General features: G+C 36.5%; 1 protein-coding gene across 3 annotated transcripts in view; it reads right to left on the reverse strand.

Annotated features, from left to right (window-relative positions):
• The window catches only part of SGCZ (sarcoglycan zeta), a 258,244-nt gene that overhangs the window by 128,607 nt on the left and 112,509 nt on the right, over positions 1-17,128 (reverse strand). The window contains exon 2 of one of the 3 annotated variants that reach the window (XM_017744654.1): positions 8,937-9,038. The exons of the other annotated variants lie outside the window; for them this stretch is intronic. The gene's annotated coding sequence lies outside the window, so the exon portion shown is untranslated. The remainder of the gene's footprint in view (positions 1-8,936; positions 9,039-17,128) is intronic. 3 annotated transcript variants of the gene reach the window in all.

Genomic DNA, 17,128 nt, shown 5'->3' on the forward strand with positions numbered 1-17,128 from the left:
AATGAAGATCACCCCATTCAAAGAATTACTTGCCAGTATGTTTTTTTCATCAATAACTCCCCATCAAGTTTAAACAGGGGTTGGAATAAGAAGAGTTCCTTGTTTCATTGAGTTAGAACTATGCTGTTACAGAGAAAAAGACAACAGTTTTCAGAACTAAGACAACTTGATTAAAAAATTGTTAATATCAAAAAGATTAATCAGAGGAAGATCCTTCTGCTTATTTCACAAATAAACTCTATAAAGTTTAGGCTTTCCAGGCAACTGATACTCAGTTTATCCTTTCGGTGTGATTTGATTTTATTCAAGTGCAAAAATAGACTTGAAAGAACTATGCCAAGTACTTAAAATCAGTAAATGTCAAGTTCAGGTACTGGGACTGACTGGGATGGAGGTTTTCTTTCCTCATAACAGCTGGTATGATATTGTGGAGTTTTGGCTAAAACAATGCTCTTAACACACCAGTGCTTTGGCTATTGCTGAACTGCACTTCCACAGTGTCAAGCCTACCTAATTTTTCCCCCCCTCTCTGCCCCCAATAAGTAGAGTAGGGATGGCCATGAAGTTGAGAGGTAACACAGCTAAGCCAAATGACCCCAAGTGGCCAAAGGCACATTCCATACCTGTAACATTGTGCTCAGCAAGAAAAAGTGGTGGTAGAAGAAGAAGGGGACTGGAGGCATGGAGGGCGGGAGAGAACAAAGATTGTTTTTCAAAGTGGCCACTGGAGACAGACTGGGCATCAGTCTGTGCTAGGTTGTGAGTGATTGTCTTTGCATCACTTTATCATTATTCAATAATAATCCTCTTTATTATTATTCAATATTTATTATTATTCTGTTTATTATACCATGTACAACTTTCCATTTTTCTCATTTAAGAACATGAAACAAACTGTGATCCTGCCTCACTTACATTGCTCTTTTCCCTACCTAAGACACTACGAAAAACAACCCCTTAACTTTTACATCCGTAAATAAGTCTTACAGAGATTGTAAAAAAACCCAAACCATCACTATCAATATTTTATGTTATTCTTAGAGTACATCAGTTATTAAACCCAGAAATTCAGATAAGCAGCAATTAAAATAGGAAAACCAAGCATTTATTTTATGCAGTTGTTTGTCTTACAACTGCAGCAACCTAAGGAAGAGTTTTACTGACTTTGAACACTATGTTAAAGTCAGTGAAGTCCTAAACTATACTTACTATAAATCTGTGATAATAACAGTATAACTTTGAATCAAAGCATAAAAGAACTCCTCAGAAAAATATTCTGGAGGGCAAACAATACTGACATTCAGAGCTTTTTCAAGCTGTGACCTGTTTGTAAACGGGCAGAGATTAATGTTCTTGGATAGTCCTGTAAATGGTATATAAGAAAACCAGAAATTAATTCACACTGTCTTTAAACAGGCAGGATGATCTTTTAAAAGATTAAGTTATTTCTTCACAATGTGCTGAGAATTCTACAAGGGTGTATTACTTATACAACCTGTATTATTTCTTCCCAATAAACTATTACAGCAGGATGTTTTATGATAACTACAAATATAAAATATATGCTAGAACTATGAATGCTTCTCAACAAGTCAGGAAGTTGGCTAAAATTGCAATCTGCTGTAGCCTATCTACAATCTAAACTACTACAACTAGTCCTGGACTACACATATTGCTATCTAATGAAATATGTGGTGGTGTGTGCAAGAACAAGCTTAGCTGTCTACACAGTACAGCCAGTCCTCTGTAACATCATAGATGACAACAACTGGAGGCCTAGGACAGGATTCACTACACTGGTTTAGAAGATCTTTAAGCTACAGAAAGGACAGTTTTGAAGCCAAGCTGTGGACCATTTCAGTTAGAAATAATATTTTGGAAGACAGTAACTACATCTTACAAACTCACTCCACCTAGATGAAATAACACCTCCTTGCATGAGATCAAATCCAGACCTTTAATATTTAAAAATTCTGCAAATCTATGGGTAACATTGCTCTATGAAAGACATGAAAGTGGAGAAAACACCTGCAATTCGTGCTTCAGACCACAGAATTCAAAATTTCTTGGTCAGGAGAAAACAAGTTGGAAGGCATGATGCTTCAGGTCAGGAATGAAAACTCTCATTATGTGGGGTGAGAACAGAGTTCTGATAGATCCTCCAATAATTTGTCATCTATCTCACAAAGTGGGCAGCGAGAAGGCAATAAAGGACTCTGCTAACTAAAATGCAGGCTTTTTTCTTGGGATCATGAACTTACATGCAGAAGCACAGTGAAAAGCAAACTGAAGTGCTGGTTATTCTGAATTGACTAAAACATGAATAAACAATACTCTGTTTTTGAGTTTGCATGGGGTTTTCTCTGTTTTCCTTAAAAATAACGTACACAAAATGTGTTTCAATACTTTACAGCAGGTACAGGCAAGTAGTTGGTGGGTCAGGAAATTCATTGTTATCAATAATATTCAAGGTTTTCAAAAGTTCTGATGTTAGATGTGAAATCCTGCATGTTTTCTGAGTATATATTTAAGCCCAAAAGCTCACAGTCTGAAGAAGGAATCATTGCACAAAACGGGGATGGGGAAAATAATAATAATAGAGAAGTAGGGTTTAAACAAAGTGCCTAAATCTGATGTCCTATAAATTAATAAGCATTCAATGTCTGTTGCCTTGTAGGAATCATAGCATAAGCTAAACATGACATAGGATGTGGATGATGTGGCTGCACTGGTATGAAAAAGCACAGATGAAACATCTAAGCATACACACATGCCATGCCAAAGGAAAAAAAAGAGGGTATGATATCAGAAGAAAGGTGATTGAGCCAATGTAGCATTAGTGAATTATACTGAAGATGGAAAAGAACACTGAATTTGATATGATGGCATAAAAAGCAGGTAATGTAATGGGACAGTGATGGGGATGATTAGGAAGATGAAATATGTTAGCAGCTATGTTGTTGATAAAATGGAAGATGTACACAAAAGGTTGGAAGGAAGATGACAAAGGAAATTATTTGTATTTTATTCACACATGCAAAAACCAGGATTTAATAAACTGAGCTGGAACATAATTCCAACTGGAGAAAAATGGTGCTTGAAGGTGATTATGGATGTACAATTGAAGGAAAAATCTATAGGCAGCAAAAGTCCTGCATAAACAAAATGGGTAGTATAAGCAAAAAGTGGTATAAGCAACAAAACCAGACTGTATTTTCCTGGATTACTAGGAAAGATAACTGAACTTCAATAGCCAAAAATAAAGGTAAAATGATAGCAAGCTACTCATTGGAATGGCAAAAGTCTGGATTGATGGAAACACCTGCTTTCATCTATCTCCTGAAAATAATAGCAGACACTTTGTAGATGTCAGGAAAAAGCTGGGGAAGAAATTACTGTAGTACGGTGCAGCAATGTTTAAAGGGACACAGACTAGGGAAAAAACATGCAAAACAGTTACAAGAATGAAAAGTCAGACTACCATCTAAACTAACTGGAATTAGAATAACCTGAATATATGTTACCTTAGAACAGTTTTTGAAATTGTGGAGCATGACCTGGTTCCTCAGTTATAAAATACCTATATTAATATAAAATATATACCTATCAAGACAATAAGACAGAATCCCTATTTCATGTTTAAAATTTTGATTTTGTTCCCTGATAAGTGGATTTATGCTATTTTTCATTCAAACATATACGTGTCTTGTAATGTCACCATTGTGAGGCTGGTCACAATCATCTTTGTAAGGTTGTGGCAGTCAGGAGAGATGCCTAAAAACTGGAGAAATCAAATGTCACCCAGGTCTTCAGAAAGAGCAAGAAGAAGGACCTAAAAACTACTGGCCAGTCAACCTCATCCCAATCCCTGGAAAGGTGATGGAGTGCCTCAGTCTGGAGACCATTTCTATTGATGTGGGTGACAAGAAGGCGATCACTAAGGGTAAATCATTGCCTGATGTCTTCTACAAAGAAACAACTACCTGGAGGGATGCTGAGAGAGTGTGCATATTATCTCGACTTACCTCGACTTCAGCAAGGCTTTTGACACTGGCTGTCTCACAAGATCCTCACAGGCAAACTCAGGAACTGTGGACTGATTGAGTGGACACCAAGGTTGATTGAGAACTGGCTGAATGGCAGATGCTAGAGTCACAATCAGTGGCCTCAGGGTCTAGCTGGAGGCCTGACACTAGTGGTGTCCCCTAAGATTCAATACTGGAATTGTTTAACTTATTCATTAATGACTTGGATGAAGGGGCAGATGCCTCCTCAGCAAGTTCACTGATGACACAAAGCTGGGAGGAGCAGTCCATACCCCAGAGTGCTGTGCAGCCCTTCAGAAGGGCCTCGACAGGCTGGAGAGATGGGCAGAAAGGAAATTCAGTGAAGGCAAGTGCAGGGTCCTGCACCCAGGGAGGAGTAACCCCGTGCACCAGCACAGGCTGGGGATTGACCTGCTGGGAAGCAGCTCTGTGGAGAGGGACCTGGGGGTCCTGGTGGACAACAAGCTGTCCATGAGCCAGCAGTATTGGGTGTGGATGAGTTTATTTTGTCCACATAAATTTCACAGTTTATTTAATCCACTTCCCTGTGTTTGAGTCCTGGTTGTAATTTCAGCACAAAATCCTGAAGATAATATAGTCATGCTGAAAATTTAATCATATTTTTTTTATTATTTTTCAAATAAGTGGTTGCCGGACTTCAGAAAGAACAATTAAGAGCTAATATAAGAGCACAATAAGCAAATATGCTCTATACAGAAACAGTCCACGTTGTTGATAAACCTGTAAAAAATATTTACCTATAAGAAAAAGAAAATAAAAATTGTACAGCCCCACTGGTTTGTTGTGTACACATATGACTTAATTAAAATGTTGGGGAAGAGGTCCTGATATTTTTCTAGGAATTTCTACAAACAATTTTTAGGGCCTACCCTTATTGCATATTACAGTGAACTACACTGAACTGATGCAGTATTGTCTAGATTTTGAGAAATATAAAGATTATTTGGGTGGAGATGCCTTGAAATTCATTCAGTCACATGCACGAAATAGGTTGTGTTAATGCAATCATGTTTTGTGCTTTTCATGTTTGCACCTCACCCTTTCAATCAGCTTGACACAACCAAAATTTTGGCTCTTGTGACTAATCTCTTATTGGGGCAGCAGAAAAAAAAAAAGTGCTAAACAAGCATTAGAAACCATTCTGGCAGCATTTATATCTACTCAAAAATGATAAAGCATGTCTTGAATTGAGAGGTGGCCTTAGTGAAGAGGTTCTGTAAAGACTGCAGTTCTCTTACACTATTGCAGTCAGCTCTACCTTAGCTACTACTGACATAACGATTTGGTTTTCTCTTGTTCTTTTCCTTAAAGGCAGATTCTATATCTTCTTTCTGCAATTTACTATATTGCCTCTACTATCTTTACAGTTAAAAGTATTTTTTCATACATAGCCTGAAACTCCAGAGCTGTAATGCAATTACTTTACTTTTGTTTGTCGTTCAGGTACATTATTGCTTAGACTAAATAATCACAGTTCATTTTCCTTGTATGTCATTTTGCATCTTAATGCTTCATGTGGCTCCTAGTCGGCCATTATCACCCAGATCTCTCTAAGAAGAATAAAAAACCCAGAACAAGCACAACTTGTGAACACTTGCCATGGCTAAGCAGAGAAAAATTATCTCACTTGTTTATTTCAGCATGTCTGGTATTTCTGCAATATTGTTCTGATTCTGATTGATGATATGGTAAAAATCAGATATTGTCATCAGAACAAATAAATTTAAAATTTTCTAAAAATCAGATATGGTCATCAGAACAAATGAATTTAAAAATTTAACTCCACAAATTGGCCAGAGAATAGCTTCTCTTTTATGTACTTATTAGGTACTTCCTCTGTATATTAAAGGGAAAACCTTTTTTTTACCTCCTTGGTACATGATAGCTAGTCTATTGATATAATAGAACCCCATTACTCTAATGATTGCTTTTTTCTAGGTAACAATCCAGTTCATACAAGTAATAAAAAACTTTTTTGAAAACAATGAAGTAATTTGCCCATGAAATCCTTAATACCAACATTCTTCATCCCAGAAAACTTTTTCAATATTACCAGAAAATCCATGCTGCCCCCTCAGAAAAGACTGAGAGCCATTTTAAGACAAGCTTCACAATCTAAGACTCTCATCTGCAGATTTGAGTCCTAGATTTAAAATAATTGCTGATTTAGATTTCAGCATCCAAAGGAATTAGAGTCTTAATTTTTACTTTCTTATATTAAGGCACATGTACCTTCCTAAATATTTTGCTGTATTGTGACTCTGTATTCATTATAAAGGCTTAACGTACAATAACCTCATGAGTCATACCATGGAGGTACTGAAGTACCAACAGCCAAGCACATCCTTCAGTAGCTCCCTGGACTAGCATTTATATTCAGCAAAGTGTGCTTTTCTTATAACAAAACAAATATCATTAAGTAGGACCTATTACACTGCTTCCTTGATCACACCATAGCATTAAAGAAATCAATTTACAAAGCAGTCCAGTCTAAGGAACCTATTGCTGTCAAAACCAAAAATTATTATTTTCATGTGAGGACAAAGTGTTGTATCAAACTAGGGAGCTGAAGAATTTTACTATTCAAGAAGTGTGACTATATAACATTGCAGTCTTTATATCATCTAAGTTTAGACAGTTATTTAGTATTACAGTACAAACACCGCATGCTTTTCAAAAGAACTTCTACACATCTTTCAATAAGCAATACCTTGCTCCATTGATACACTCAATAAAATAAATTAGACAAAGAGCAAAGTAGCTCACTGCAGAGACCCATCTCACGCTATAAGGGCAAAGAAAATGAAAGTGTAAGAAATGCCACAAAGTTGCTTGAAAATAACTCCTCTTTTATCTAACAGCCTGTTCAATAGAAAACTCATCTCCTAAATGATAGCTTCCAGTTCCTTCTCTGCAGTCTGAAGGGAGTAAAAATACCTTCAGTTTTTTGAGGAGTGTTAAAACCACAGTGGAAAAGGGACCTACCTAATCTCTTTGCATATAGCTCAGCATGGTAAAAGTAACTGAGAAGTTATCAGTTATGTTGGCAAATGGGAGAAGTCTTGTAAAGGGGATAATTTCACAAGAAAACAAAAAAAAGAATTACTGCATCATTTCGAGGGATGATAGCATGTTCTCAGGTATCATAAATTTCCTTTAGTGTGACTAAACTGATCACAGAAGCAATGAAAGATATGTACTTGTGAATCAACATTTCAATGGCTCACTGACTTTCATAACAGGACAACTTTAGACACAGATTGGAGAAAGGAATTTAGAAAGAAGTCTGGTATCACAATTCACCCTTTTAAAAGCACAGCATCAGAATCACCTTTGTCATCAGATAATTTTCAGTCTACAGCTCTGAGGATGCAGGCTGGACACAGAGAAGCTACCTGCTGTTGCACCCACAAAGGAACTGTGGAGGGAAATTATTCAGTTCAGATTCTGTGCTGAAACCAGGGAACACAGACCTATATCTTCCAAAAGCAGGAACCAGGAATGAAAGAGTCCCTGCACACATCCTTTAGGAAACTGGTAGAAGACTTATAAAGAAAGTGGTGAAACAGAGAAGCCCGTATGATGAAAAGTATATCAGTAACATTAGACACAAGGAGTTCCAGTGAAAAAGTAATTGACCATCTGGAAAGGAATGCAGGAGTACCACATATGGAGGCTGAAATGGACTCCCTCCGAAGTAGCTGATTAAGGAAGCAAATGGTCCAATCCCCAACAGCAAATACAGAACCCATCTCAGTGCTAGTGGAACAGAAGCTATACATCACTAACCCAAGAATCATGAGTTAGACTGGATTTGAAATTCACCAGCCACCTGATTATTACCTCATACAGCTGATTTGTAATGATAGTAATAATATAACAATCTAAGGAGAGAAGGAGGTTGAAGATTTATAATTCATATAGTACATCTTGTTGAAGAAGAACAGTAAGGGAACATGAATGAATCCACTTGTTCTGAGGTTCAGACCAAAAGGGAGAAAGAACTGCTAAGTGACTGAAAAGGACATGTACAAACTTAAAGAAAAAAACCAAAACAAACCCCATACAACATTACCACTCTGGGATTTTCCTCAAAGACCAGAAGGACAGATTAGATGGTGTATTTGTGAAGAGTAAACCAGAGCACAGACCTCAATGATAATATAGGTTACTGCCTAGCATTCTTTATGAATACAGCAGGAGCCATGATGAAGAGGAAGCTTCTGAAATGTTTTAGTGAGGAGTAATAAGGGGGGGGGACTAGGCACTGCTTCCCATTTGCCTCCAATTAACAGAGAATGAAGAGTGAATGGGAAGATTAAGTGGTAATATAGTTGAGATTGGTCACAAAAGGACAAAATTCTTGAAAGTTAGATTAGAAGGAAAATAATTCAAACTAAAAGCAGTGTGTTTCAAGAAGGCAAACTCCAGTAAAAGGACTCTTAGCAAAAATTTCCTGGGAGACTTGCCAAAGGTGAGAAAAGAAATTAGAGTGAAGTGGTAGCTCTTTAAAAAACTAATTTACCCAAAGGAGAAGAAAGGCTTCTGATAGATACTGAAGAATATTACCATTTCTTATGTATTTTTTTTCTGCTTTTAAAATTCCTTCTTTAGTCAAAAGGCCAACATAAACTGGTTTTCTGTTTTAATTGGTGCACCAGTGATAAAGGATTAAGATCCTGCAAGGAAAGGATGAATGCATTTATGAATTCTTGTATAACCTCAGTATTTTCAAGCCAACTGAGTGAAACAAACTTCATCTTGAGGTATACAAAATCAGCAAATGATAAAATATTAGCTAAAAGTTGTCTACAACAGTGACATAGCTCAGAGCAGTAGAGTGCAGCAATCCCTCATTTCCCCACTTACTCCATGTTGGCTCACACTGTGGGGCAGTTTTTCTGCATGTGAAGGGGATTCCTTTTGGATGAAATTAAATCAGAAGATCTGTTCAAAGTGCAGCAACAGTCTCTAAAAGGAACAGAAAGGTCTGAATCAATGTGTGATCTGCAGCACAAGCAAGTTCCACAGCAAGTACCAAGTGCACATGCACCGACAGAATGCTCTCAAACCATAGAGACCTCCTGTGTCCTTCTGGTTCTTGTACCACTTACAAGCCTAAAGGTCTCAAGGGGTCAGTAACCACTACACACAGATGACCTCAGCTAAGGGCATTCTTTTATATTATACCAAGACCTTCTATGGTTGAATGTACTATCGTCTTGCTTCTGCTGCCATATCCCTCTTCAACACTTTTCTGATTTGCTTGTCTCACCTGCCTGCCTTTTTTTTTTTTTTTTTTTAATTAACAATGATTTAATTTTCCATCCTTCCTTTCCAATCAACTTCTTCAGTGTCATAGAAGATGCAATACATTGCAGTCATAATACCAGTTCATGGTCAAGGGTCTCAGCTATGTTGCCTTGCATCCACAAGTTCTCTATCTACTGTCAGTCATCCCCAAGATTTTGAAGTTCCATCTGTCCAAATGCAAAACTGCACATCCTCCCTCATTTATCCTGCCTCTTCCTCATACAAAGGAAGAACTGAGACATTGAAAGTCATAATTTCATGGTGTCAACTTGATCATTTGCCTCCGCCACAAGACTGAAGATACAATCTCTTCCATTCTAGCCAATACCCAAACACAAAGTCAGGAAGCAACGGGCACTATGTGTTACATTTAGGAGAACAACAACTAAAATAAGATTTGCTTTGATGGAAAAGGGCATGAGAAGACCCAGGTGTTCCTGTCACCTTCACTAAACAGATGATATGATCTGGCACTTGCTGAAGCACACCAAGAAGCCTGGACACCTGAAAGCAAGAGTTTGAAAAATAGCTTTCCTCTGGCTGTCTTTGAGCAACATGTATAATAGGGATGTTTTCTCCAGGGCACCAGAGTAATCATAAAGTAAATAAATATGCATACCTATAGTCTAACTTTTGGGTCCTTGGTACAAACTGTTTTTTCTACTGATCTATTCATATTGCACCACAATAGTTTTTGCTGTGTGGCTCATAATTACACAGCCTATGAGTACAAAGTCTGTGAGGGCTCATAAAGGACAGATGAGAGCAAACTGTAAAGGTGAAAACTAGAAGGCAGAATTGGCATTTATCTTTTAAAAGGCAAAACAGTGGCAGTAAAGATCAACTTACCTTGAATCCTTTGAAAAATATCATGAACTCTGCCAGAAGAGATAATCAAACAGTATTTCTAGTAAGATGGAAGATGCCCATGAGATCTATGAGATGCAAAAGCAATGAAAAACCAAAACAGGATAAGGATGACACAAGGGGTAATGCAAATAAACATGAAATAATAAGAGGGAGAAAAAATAGAGAGACGTACAAAGAAGGGTTAAAATTGATTACAATGTTCAAACTGGTGAAGAGAAATTAAGTAAGTGCATGATAATAAAATACAGAAACACATTCTTCATGCCTTCTGATAATTGAACAATAAACAGTGAACTTATAATGAAGGAACTGAGAATCAAGCAGGTGTCAGTAGAATATTTAGACTCTAGAAACTAGACAAGAAATATCTTACAAGGTTGTGCAATATCGATTTGGAAAGATTTTAAATAAATTTTTGGACAGACATATCAAGAATGATGCACTGTTTAAGCTATGTTGCAGCAGAGGGTGAAGCATCTGACTTTTGGAAACCTTTTCCTGACATTCTCCCTATGATTGTTTTTAGATTTCCATGCAGAAACTATTACACACTGTATGTATCTTCACAAGATGCTTCATCTTTGTTGAGGAAATCCTTGTATAAAATGCATTTAAATCTCTTTAAGCCAGCTCTATAACACTGCAGATATCTAAGCCACACAACTAAAGAAAAAATCAAAAGATGGTAGAATACATTAAAATTTATACTTTATTATTTTTTGCAGAATATTTTTTGCCATGTTTACTGTATCTACAGTATTTTGCTGAGTCTATCTGTAGTCAAATGGAAATAAGAATGTTGTTTCCATACAACATGTTACAGATGTCCAAATGCAGCACACCTGCATATTTTTCCAAACAGTTTTTAATATTAAAAAAAAAAAAAAAGAAAAAGAAAGAAGATTATAAGAGAAGAAAAATGAAGTATATCTGAATTTTCAGTGATTTCCTTTTTGGTTTTAATAGGAATTATAATTTGTTCTAGTATTGACCTTGAATCCAAACAGAAACATATTTAACATGTAAGTTTCAACACTTATTGCTGACTTCATTAATGAGCAAAATGTATGTACACTTAGTTTAAGAACTATACAAGTGTTTTGCCTTGACTTTTCAGGATTATGATAAAATTACTGTAGTGATCACCAATAGGCACTGTCAAAGTTTTATTGGATTTCAAGAAAACAAAGTACCTCTTTCTAGTCTAAATAACTGACAATCTATATGTGTGGAGTGTTTTTTGTGGAAGAATTAGTAGAACAATGGAACAAGCACAATTTCTTTCTGTGCAGACAGTAAGACAGTTTCAAGAATACCTATATAAGTTGTTCTGTAGTGCAATTAAATATGCAGCAAATTATTCGCATACCTCATTTACTTATATTCCTCAACACTCACAGGAGAAGGGTGAGCAGGGTCCTTTTTTAGATACAGGATGGAAGACAAAAGAAGAAAGACCCTGAGAACTGGGCTGACAACAGACTGAGAACAATCTGTTTGATTATGTTTTTTTAACAGAAAATTGAAACAAAGCCCCAGAAAGCACAAATCCAGTTTTGAGTAGCATACCGCTGCGCACACTGCAAAATAAAGATAGCCATACACCACTGATGCCTTTTCCTGCTCTTAAAATCAAGAGTCAAACACGGTTAGAAGGGAAAAGGGGGTTTGCCCTTGGTATTTATTTTAAGGATCCTTAGGTGCACTACATCCAGGTCAAATGCACTGAAATGCACACCACAATGCACACCCCCAAAAGATCTGGTCTAACATTATAGGTCTTACTAATTAGCTGATCTATCAAAGGTTCCCCAGTGAGAGGCTCGAATGAGCCCCCCTCCCCAAGGAACCTTCCCTTGGATGGTTCTATCTTAGTTTACAGAATGTGTTCTGGAGAGGACCTTGGGGTCTGGGGCACACTATCCTCTACCTACAAAGCTTCTAAAATGTTTAGTCTCTTAGCTGAACAAACAAGTCCAAGAACGTAGGCAAAAAGCATTAAGAATACGGAAGTTGTAAAAAGGTATAAAAGGGGTATAAAAGAAAAGGCAAAAAAATCATCATGGCATCACCACAGTCAGACATAATGCAGCTGTCAAATAACAAAGCAAGAATTACTCAAACACAGAAAAGGGCATCAAGCTTTCAAAGACATAATATATAATATTTGATTTGCCTGGTATTCAAACTTATGAACATACCTCATACACACCTGAAAAAGAGGTCTAAAAAACATGGGAACTTAGAAATGTGTCTTGGATTACAGAAAATATTTTCATGCAGTATCAGTAGTGTTGCATGTATTCCTGCAGTCAATTAAAACATGAATAGAAATGCAGAATCATTGCAACTGGACTGCACCTGTGGTGTTTGACTTATCCAGCCTACTGGGTGCTCACAGCAGCTACAGCAGCTTGCTCAGGACACTGTCGCTTTGCCTCCAAGGACTGCCTCCTTGAGCAACCTCTTTCAGTGCCTGATCAATCTCACAGAAAAACAGGTCCTTTGGGTGCACTTTACTTAAATTTGAAAGCTAAAGAGTTTATCTCAATTTTTTTGCATTACAAAAATATAAAGAGAACAGAACATATTGTCAAGGCTCAGACCTGGACTCTGCAGAACTAACGTGAAGCTCACACAGTGAAATGAAGAGGTTCCTAGTGCCTGCTGCAGGGGAAATCATGGGTCAAATGAAGGCACTGAGGTTTCTGCCACCCATTTTTAGTCAGTATTTCAGGAAATATATGCAGTATAATTTTCAATATCTGAGTTTTAATATCATAACAAAGTTTTTTAAAATAAAAGAAATATGACAAAAGTTGAGATCTAGTGCTTTGTCTTTTTATTTTTCTCCCTACTGAAAAACAACCCTATAATGACAACCTGGTCAAATGTGAAGTTTATTTCAAATTCTTATAATTGAAACCCAAGAGTTATCATAATATTCACACAGAAATGGAGACCATAAGCAACCTGAGTTGATTCCTTCATCAATCCAATTTTACTTAGTTATACTTACACTGCAGTTGCCCAGAGCTTTGAAGTTTTTCTCTCAGATAGGTACTGATTTTGATGCCATCATACAAAGATATAGATGTCATAATTTAGTATGGTACTACCTTCCACTGCATAATGCACACTTTTCTACAAATGTTCAAGAAGTTATATTTAACAGGGCTGATAAATGCTATATGCAGACTGAAAAGCATCCTAACTCTATATTTCTGACTTTATAAATCCAAAGTTTGCAAGCATTTAGAGCCATGTTAGTTCCTATCTTCACCATAAGAAATTTCCATAATAATGAAAAAAGGATAAGGAAATACATGTTGTTAACCTCAAGTCCCACAATCGAAGTATTCTGCCTCCAAGCTCCTGGTTGTCAACGCCATAAAGAGCTTAAAGAACTCAATTATATCAAGAACTTAGACATTTTCAGAAAGACACCTTCTCCAGAATGTATTTTCAGATTTTAATTACCTTTTTCATTGCTAATTCATGAGCCTCATACTGACAGATATGGTCACATAATGCTGAGCCTCTGCACTGTTATGTAGCACTCAGTCTAGGAAGAGAGATTGCACTGGCTGAAGTATCCTACGTTAAAAACAAGTTTTCTTCATATCTAAGACTCCCCAGTATATTTCAAGAACATATTTAACAATTGTATGATGAATTAAAGCTGCTGCTGAATGATACTAGAAGGAGGAAAAAAAATACAAACTAACCAGCAAAACAAATATGAAAATGGAGTAAACTAGATTAAACATCTAGTAAACTAGATTAAAACAAGCAACATGGTACGAGAACCCTAAATGATCTTTTGCCTTTTAATCTCTAACATGCACTGTGTGTTACCACATTTCTCAAAAAAATCTGGTGTCTTATCTCTACAGATTCTGAGATAAAATATATGCATTACCATTCTGAGATTAGAGCCTAAGTTTACACATGTAAAAAATTAGATTGAATCAAGAGTAATAAAGTAGAATGTTAATGGATACAAGTTATATGTGATTTTTTTTTTCCTTCTGCATAGGTATATTATACAGATTCCAGTTTTAAATAACTTAAAATTGTTGGCAGGTCCATCTGTTTTCTTATTCCCTTTGGCACAGGCTAAATATAACACAGAAGTCTGGAATACATTATAAGTTGTTTTATTAGGTTAATTTTATCTTGTATTGACATTAGTATGAGTCAAAATTAATGGCTTTTTAATGACAGTACATACTAATGATTAATTAGAAGTACTGAGAATGGGTGAAGGCCTGGCTTTAAAATTGATTAATATGACAAATTTTTCAATATTACTATACATAAAACTGATAACATGTTAAAAAAAAAAAAAAAAAAGAAAAGAAAACTTAAACTAGCTTCCCTCTTCCTTCCATTCTGGGCATAAAAGGAGAACAGAAATAATATTTGCTTATATGGATGCTGTCCGTATTCTCCCTTACCCCCCTTCTCTCCAAGTGTTTTTCCCTGAAAATGAAATAAAGACTGTATAAAAAGAGTGAATACCACATCAGTACGATAATTTATCTACAAAAATTAAAAAATCACAATGCAATTGTCATTCTGATACAATTTTAGTAAGCCAGGATACTTTTACTAAATTCTAGTTGCAAACCAAAAAAAAGCATATTACATTCCCCTGCACATATCCAGTTAAAAAACTAAAAAGAATAAGAGTTAGAAACAATTTTAAAAAACAGTAAAAATATTTTTAAAAGGGAAGTCCTCAAGCCATTTTATTCAGGAGTTACAAAAATGAATTTGGGTGAAAATGTATTGAGATAAAACCATTCAGGGAGGAAAAAAGGACAGTGTCTTTAAAGATACTTAGAACAATGAGATTCAAAGGAATTTTTCCCAGACCTCTGCCAATGTCTAAAATGAGTAATATATATTTTACTTATATACAAATGTTTAATGTTATGTAGTAATGATATTGTTTCACCAGTTGAAATACAGCATTTCTCCACTGCCCTGTAATAAATATGATCATGAAATGGCTGATACAAAAAAACCCCCAAACAAACAAAACCTCTATAAATCCTTAGATCCTCAAAACTAGTAAAAAAAATGTGGATTTTGATGTGTTAATTGTTAATTTCCCACCCTTATTTACCTCATTTATCTTTATGTTTTTTTGCTGCTACTCCATGCCTCCTTAACCTTCTTTCCATTGAGTTGTGATTTAGGACACCCATTGCTTGTGACTTGCTACTTGTCACTGCATAGTTGACCTGCTTTTCATTCCTCATTCTTATTTAGCAACGAACTTGGTATAGACTAAACTTGCTGGGTGCAAAAAGCTCTCAGTGGGTTGACTTTGGCTATATTCAAGGCCCTTTGTGTGGTTTTTGGTGGGGTTTTTTTGTTTGTTGGTTGGTTGGTTTTGTTTTCATTTTTTTCATGTGAAATCACATTTATTTCTACATGTACTAGATTATGTTCTTTTCAAATATAGTAATTAAAAACCTCTGCACATTCCACAGTAGTTCTTCCTTACCTCTATCATAACATTTTCTTCAATATTATTGCATGTTTTGAAAATTTTGTTAAAGGTAGATTATTTTTGATTGAAGCTTAATAGCAGCCTAAAATATAGACCATTCTAGAACAATTATATAACTTACAGAGTATTCTACAACAGTTAACAAGAGCACTGAGATATATTCAATTTTCAAAACACTTCAGTCACTTTATGGAGACAATAATTTCAGTGTGACTAATGACACTCTGAGTCACACGTGCTTGAAGAAATGGCTCAGTAAATTCAACAGCCTGCATGTAAAATGTCCCCATGCTCTGCGTAGTCAGCAAGATATTTCTGTATGGAAATTTATATGTATGCAGACAATGACAAACACTATTTTAGAAAAGGCTTTTAACACAGCCAGCCATGTCCTTCAGTGAATTGTTTGCAAAAACAAACCACTAGTTGGGTAAAAAAGGAAGGAAAGAGACCAACATAATTGAGACCTGCTGATCAAACTAATGGACAAGAAGCAAATGCACAGGCAGTGGAAGCAGGGACAGATATCTTGAGAAGAGTCAAGGAATGCTGCCTGTCTGTGTAGGAATGTGGTCAGGAGGGCCAAGGTGCTGCTGGAGTTTAACTGGGCAAGGGATGCGAAGAATAAGGGCTTCTACAGGTATGTCAGCCAGAAGAGGCAGGGCAAAGAAGGTGTGCACCCATGATGATCAAGACTGACAACCCAGTAACAATGGATGAGGAGAAGGCTGACATACTCCACGCCTTTTCTCCCCTTCAGTCTTCACTGGTAACCTGTCTTCCCATGTCTCTCCAGTGGGTGGACAGCAGATTTGGGACTGAGGTAGGAAAATTCCTCCCATTGTGACAAAAAATCCAGTTTGTGACCATACAAACACAGTTGTGAATACAGTTAAGTCTATGGGATTTGATGACATGCATCCCTGGGTCCTGAGGGAATTGGCTAATGTAGTTGCCAAGCCACTCACCATGACATTTGAAAAGTCACATTGCCCAGAGAGGTGGTGAATGCTCCATCCCTGGAAACATTAAAGGAGGTCAGGCATCATGGGTCTTTGAGCCTTGCCTAGGTGAAGGTGTCCCTGCTCATTGCAGTAAAGTTGAACTAACTAACTTTTAAAAGTCTCTTCTAACTCCAACTACTCTATAATAAGTCCTACACTATAAATTTTTTTTTTAAGACTTGGGTGAGGAGACAGAACCCCTCAATAACAAATCTGTAGATGATGCTTAATGGGAAAGATAAGTAAGGAGCTGATAATGTTGAATAGCAGAGCTTCAGAGATGGGCAAAAAAAATCTAACAATTTCCCCCAAGACACACATGGGAAGAATAACGGCATGCATGTAAACAA

Source organism: Corvus brachyrhynchos, unplaced genomic scaffold (assembly GCF_000691975.1).
Source record: "Corvus brachyrhynchos isolate BGI_N302 unplaced genomic scaffold, ASM69197v1 scaffold17, whole genome shotgun sequence".
In the NCBI taxonomy this organism is placed as follows: Eukaryota; Metazoa; Chordata; class Aves; order Passeriformes; family Corvidae; genus Corvus; species Corvus brachyrhynchos.